Genomic DNA, 6535 nt, shown 5'->3' with positions numbered 1-6535 from the left:
TGCTGTCTAGTCCAATCAGCGGGTCCGGGGTCAGTTGCTGAGGGAACGCCCGCTGCTCAGGCAAGCCTGTGCCTGTCTGCGCGTGTCCCTCCTCGTGTGCGTGGCTGCCGCCGCCGCTCCTCCTCCTCCGGCGTCCGTGGCAAATAGTGATTAACTGAGAAGTAGAAAAACAGAACAACGGCTTCCTAGGAGCTGCTCAAGCATCCTCCTCCCTCGGGCTGGGCTACCATCAGCTGCATCACTACAGCTCTTTGGCTACATCGCCCCACCAGTAGGTCAGATGATTGTTACAGCAAAATCAAGTGTAACCAAGACTATTGCTGCTAAGGGCGACCATTGTATAATCCTATCCCTGTGTCAGTTAATGTATATCTAAACAATGTACTAATGAAGACGTGATTGTCAAGAAGTAAAAGCGTAACTGATAAATTGTTAGTTTGACCAACAAGCCTTGAAGAATCATTGAGGATTGCCAAAGAAGGAAATTAGGGGAAAGGTAATTCCAACAAGGGGAGATCGCAACCACCGACCCATGGACCACTCACCCTAATTATACCACCTACTCAAAATATAAAGGCGGAGAAAAGAACTGAGCATGCCTTCTAGTTTGCATGCTAGATGAAGAAATCTAAACCAATAATTTAATAGAATAACAATGCATATGTACTAGAAAGATGAATATGTTAATGTTGTATGTATAAATAGTCACTGATTTGGAGCTTTGTTGTGCTGTCTTGGGACAGACACCTGTATCTGCCAAATATGCAATAAAATACCTCTGCTCTGTGTGTATATTGGTATGTTGCACACCAGGTAAATGAACCCCCAGTTTTGGGACAACAAGATCAGGAGGAAACAATAAGGAAAAAAAAAATCAGCACTTCTTCTATTGAGTTTTTTTGATTGTAAATATTTGACAGAAGAGCATGCAGAAAGGGAATGCCTTGTCCGCACGACCAGAAATCCCAGGGATAACTTGAAAGTCAGAGCCATCCCCTTGGACACTCTTTAGGCACACCCAGGTCCAGGGCAGAGTTTACAGAGATATGAAGCAAAAATACAAGCCAAGTTCCATTATATAGTGTAGGTATCCTGTAAACAGCCCTTTAAACAATGCTACTGACCCTCACAATGTTATCAAAGGTCTCATAGCACTTTGCCTTGCATTCCTATAAAGGCCTTGGAGTTGGCTAATTACATGAGAACCTGAGCTGTCAGTTTTAAAAATAAGCATGTGTCTAACCCTACAGAACTCCTGAAGATCTGAAGCCAAAAAACCCCAAATAACAAAGCAACTTTTGGGACATCCTCATGATTTCTTGAGACTCTGTAATTTTGCAGTTCTCAAGGTCAGCATTTTTTTGTCGACAATGAAAGTCTTCTATATTTTCCTTAATGACCTGTTTATATCTAGATTTCCCACTATATTTTCAAACGTATTTTCAATTTTTTCCTACATTACTGCTATTATCCTGACCTAAATGTAAGGCAAATGCAAGCTTTAAGCCACTCAGTTTTACTAGAGTAAAAATAAGATAGGCAGATTGGGTAAAGACAGGCCAAGGTCCTTATTTTTCAGATGCACACCCCTACAACTTTACTACCACTTCAGAAATCACAAGAACAATTCATAAATTTCACATAGTATTAATGTTTATGGGTTGTGTTGGGTTTGCGTGGCAAGGTTTTGGTAGCGGGGGGAGCTACAGGGGTGGCTTCTGTGAGAAGCTGCTAGAAGCTTCCCCTGTGTCTGACAGAGCCAATGCCAGCCGGCTCCAAGACGGACCCACCACTGGCCAAGGCCAAGCCCATCAGTGTCTCTGTGATAACATATTTAAGAAAGAGAAAAACAGTTAGAGAGAGCTTTTGCAGCCAGAGAGAGGAGTGAGAAGATGTAAGAAACTCTGCAGACACCAAGGTCAGTGCAGAAGGAGGGGCAGGAGGTGCTCCAGGCGCCAGAGCAGAGATCCCCCTGCAGCCCGTGGTGAAGACCATGGTGAGGCAGGCTGTCCCCCTGCAGCCCATGGAGGAAGGATGAGGGGGTGTAGAGATTCCACCTGCAGCCTGTGGAGGACCCCACGCCGGAGCAGGTGGAGACACCTGAAGGAGGCTGTGACCCCGTGGGAAGCCTGCGCTGGAGCAAGCTCCTGGCAGGACCTGTGGACCTATGGAGAGAGGAGCCCACGCCAGAGCAGGTTTGCTGGCAGGACTTGTGACCCCGTGGGGGACCCCATGCTGGAGCAGTTTGCTCCTGAAGGTCTGCAGCCCACGGAAGAGACCCTCGCTGGAGCAGTTCATGAAGGCCTGTAGCCCGTGGGAAGGACTCACGTTGGAAAAGTTCGTGAAGGACTGTCTCCCGTGAGAGGGACCCCACACTGGAGCAGGGGAACGATGAGAGGAGTCCTCCCCCTGAGGACAAAGAAGCAGCAGAAACAACATGTGATGAACTGACCGTAACCCCCATTCCCCGTCCCCCTGTGCCGCTGCGGGGGGGCGGAGGTTGAAGCCAGGAGTGAAGTTGAGCCCGGGAAGATGGGAGGGGTGGGGGGAGGTGTTTTAAGATTTGGTTTTATTTCTCATTCCTCTACTCTGTTTTGCTTAGTAATAAATAAGATGAATTCCCTCTCTAAGTTCGGTCTGTTTTGCTCGTGATGATAATTAGAGAATGATCTCTCCCAGTCCTTATCTCGACCCACAAGCTTTTTGTTGCACCTTTTCTCCCCTGTCTAGAGAAGGAGGGGAGTGATAGAGCGGCTCTGGTGGGCACCTGGCCCTCAGCCAGGGTCAACCCACCACACGGGTCTACTACTCAAAGCATTTGCCAACAACATCTAGCATGTCTAGTTTATAGACATGAACTTGAGACTGGATTTTTCCATGCAGGAATCTACAGTTTTATAAATGATTAATCATCTCCCCCCCCCCCAAAAAAATATTGCTAAATGAAGTCTTGTGAGACACTTTACATTGTTTCTCTTTTACAGTGATTCCACCGATTTCAAACTCACATGGGATTTTTATCTCTCCAGCGCTTTCTAAAAATCTTACCTGTTACATCTCAGCAACATATTGCTTTAGTATAAAAGTTCTTACACACTTAGATAATCTTACTGAGAATGCATCCTTACAAATGGCCTTTGTGCGACTATGCACATAGGAAAATGTATACACAGACTGCATGTCACTTGGTGAACTGTGCTGAGGTTTAGGCATGAACATAAAGGTATCCCAACTCTAGCAAATTTATCAAAGGTAACAGCAAGCAAAATTCTGAGCTCTTCAAAGGCTTATTCTAACAAAATGAGGTTTGTGAGTGCTACGTTATCATGAAATGTGACTAAAAATTACCATTGCAAAGATATGAACCATGTTTTTTCCACTTCTTCTGAGGAACAAATATGGGTGGTTCTAAGAAATAACCCAGAAAAAAATAAAAAAAAATATCCAATCTGGATGTTCTCCAATTAACTAGACAATGTGAGATCAAGTATATATTTGACAGGAACAAATTCATATCCACAAGTCTCAGTGCATGTATATACCATATACTGTTGGTTTGTCACTACACGATCAATACTGCCTTCTGAGGAAACAGACTGACACATTAAGACAAATTTCTTCATAAAAATCCTTCAAAGACTTCTAAGTGCTATTTCAAATGCCTGGCACTTGCTATGGAAAGAGACTAAAGTGGTCAAAAGTTGTTTGAGTGCTCCCACATGGACAATGATTTCATCTAGCAGTTACTTTTGGGGGTTGCTGTCCTTCTTTGTCACTTGGAGCAAAACATGCTTATATATGAGAATATGTCTGAGAGTTTGCTATAGCACTCAGTTATATGAATGCATTTTAACTATTTTCATATGCAGGGAGAAGTTTGTGTGCTGGGAAGCTTCCTGCTGAGGTCTGAGTGCCTCCTCTCATCACCTGCATGTTCTAGGTATAAACAGCTATCAGCCACTTCAATGAGAGTTTCACGTTAGCTTGCGAACGAAAAGGCTGGAAACTAGTATGTCAATATGCAAATCAACATAGTTCTGTTTATTTTTACAGCTGGATTATTCTACTGCAGTAAACATAAGCATGCAAATTTTGTGGACCAATTCCATCTCACATTTTGATTCCCCATCCATTGTACATTTCATCTAAGCTTGTTTTCCTGTATTTTCTTTCATAGCTGACATCTGCTTTACAAACAAATCATGACGTGTATAATACAGGTGGCAACAGGAAAAAGGCCAAAAGTCAGATTTAATTAAGCAGGATATAAATGGCTGTAGATTAATAAAAAATTTGAGGACAGTATGTACACAATACCAGAAAAAAGTCATTGTTATGTAAAAAGCTAATTCTGCTTTTTCAAGAGCTCTTGAGACAACTTTTTACCAAAGATGTTAGAAGATTTTTACAATGATGAAAATGTACTTTTAAAGGCTTAGTTTTTTAAAAGGCCATGCAGGAATTTGAGGTGAATCCATTTTTTAAGACTGCTTAGATTACTGGGAGGGCACAAGCACTTGGTTGCAACCTGGACCAGTTTCCAAATAACACTGCCGAAATTGTGTATCAAAGAATAAATCTTCATGGCATAAAGCACTAGCTGTTTGTGGATTATAGAATCATAGAATGGTTTGGGTTGGAAGGCACCTTAAAGATCATCTAGTTCCAACGCCCCTGCCATGGGCAGGGACACCCTCCACTAGAACAGTTGCTCAAAGCCCCATCTAACCTGGTCTTGAACTCTTTGAGAGATGGGGCATCTACAACTTCTTTGGGCAACCTGTTCCAGTGTCTCATCACCTTCATAGTAAACAATACCTTCCTTACATCCAATCTAAATCTACCCTCTTTCAGTTTAAAACCACTACCCCTTGTCCTATCACTACACTCCCTTGTAAACAGTCCCTCTCCATCTTTGCTGTAGGCCCCCTTCAAGAACTAGAATGCTGCTATAAGGTGTCCCTGAGGCCTTCTCTTCTCCAGGCTGAACATCCCCAACTGTCTCAGCATGTCCTCATAGCAAAGGTGCTCCAGCCCCCTGATCATCTTTGTGGAGTCAGCACAGCTTCATCAAGGGGAAGTCATCCTTGGTCAACCTGATAACCTTCTGTGGTAAAATGACTGGCTTGGTAGATGAGGGGAAAGCAGTGGATATTGTCTTCCTGGACTTCAGTATGGCCTTTGACACTGTCTCCCATTACACCCTCATACAGCTGTTGATGTAGGGGCTAGATGAGCAGACAGTGAGTTGAACTGAAAACTGGCTGAATAGCTGGCCCCAAGAGTGCTGATCAGCAGTGCGAGATCTAGTTGGAAGCTGGTAACTAGTGGTGTACCCCAGGGGTCCTATATTGGGTCCAGTCCTGTTTAACATCTTAATCAATGACCTGGATCATGGGGAAGAGTGTACCCTCAGAAAGTTTTCTGATGACACGAAACCGGGAGGAGCAGTTGATAGGCCAAAGGAGCATGCTGGCATCCATCATGACCTCAACAGGCTGGAGAAATGAAGTTCAGCGAGGAGAAGTGCAAAGTCCTGCACCTGGTAAGGAACAACCTCACGCATCAGTACATGCTGGGGACCACTCAGCTGGAAAGTAGCTTGGCAGAAAAGGACCTGGAGGTCCTGGTGGACACCAAGTTGAACATGAACCAGCAATGGGCTCCTGTGGCAAAGAAGGCTACTGGTATCCTGTGCTGCGTTAGGCCAAGTGTTGCTGGCAGGTCGAAGGAGGTGATCCTTCCCCTCTACACAGCACTGGTGAGGCCACACCTGGAGCACTGTGTCCAGTTCTGGGCTCCCCCATATAAAAGAGACATGGACACACTGCACAGAGCCCAGTGAAGGGCCACAAAGATGAAGAAGGGACTGGAGCATCTCTTGTATGAGGAAAGGCTGAGAGAGCTGGAACTGTTCAGTTCTGGAAAAGGCTCAGGGGCATCTCAGCAATGTGTATAAATACTGGCAGGTAGGATGCAAAGAGGATGGAGCCAGGCTCTTTTCAGTGGTGCCCACTGACAGGACCAGAGGCAATGGGCACAAACTGAAACACAGGAGGTTCCCTCTGAACATCAGGAAGCACTTTTACTGTGAGGGTAACCAAGCACTGGAACAGGTTGCCCAAGGAGGTTGTGGAGTCTCCATCCCTTGAGATACTCAAAAGCCATCTGGACATCCTCCTGGGCAACTGGCTGTAGATGGCCCTGTTTGAACAGGGCAGTTGGACCAGATGACCTCCTGAGGTCCCTTCCACACTCGACCAAACTCAACTGTGATTCTGCAAATATTAAAACATTAAAATTGGCACAAACATTTGTGCTTTATGCAAGACACTAAATGTCTTCAAAGGAAGGGAATAGTCCTGGTTTGATATACCTTGCAGTGACATGTAACGTGAACCCTTCTCAGTTATTCAGCAAGATCCTTAAATTCCCTAATAGCTCCCCTTTGCCCTTGTTAAGTCTCCTGCAAACTTCCTGTTTCTGACTTATGTCTTTGAGAACTTCTTTAGCTATTTGCCCTCATAATTTCCTT

Source organism: Balearica regulorum, chromosome 2 (assembly GCF_011004875.1).
Source record: "Balearica regulorum gibbericeps isolate bBalReg1 chromosome 2, bBalReg1.pri, whole genome shotgun sequence".
NCBI classification, from domain to species: Eukaryota; Metazoa; Chordata; class Aves; order Gruiformes; family Gruidae; genus Balearica; species Balearica regulorum.
The sequence above is the reverse complement of the archived record's forward strand: the minus strand, read 5'-3'. Positions refer to the sequence as shown.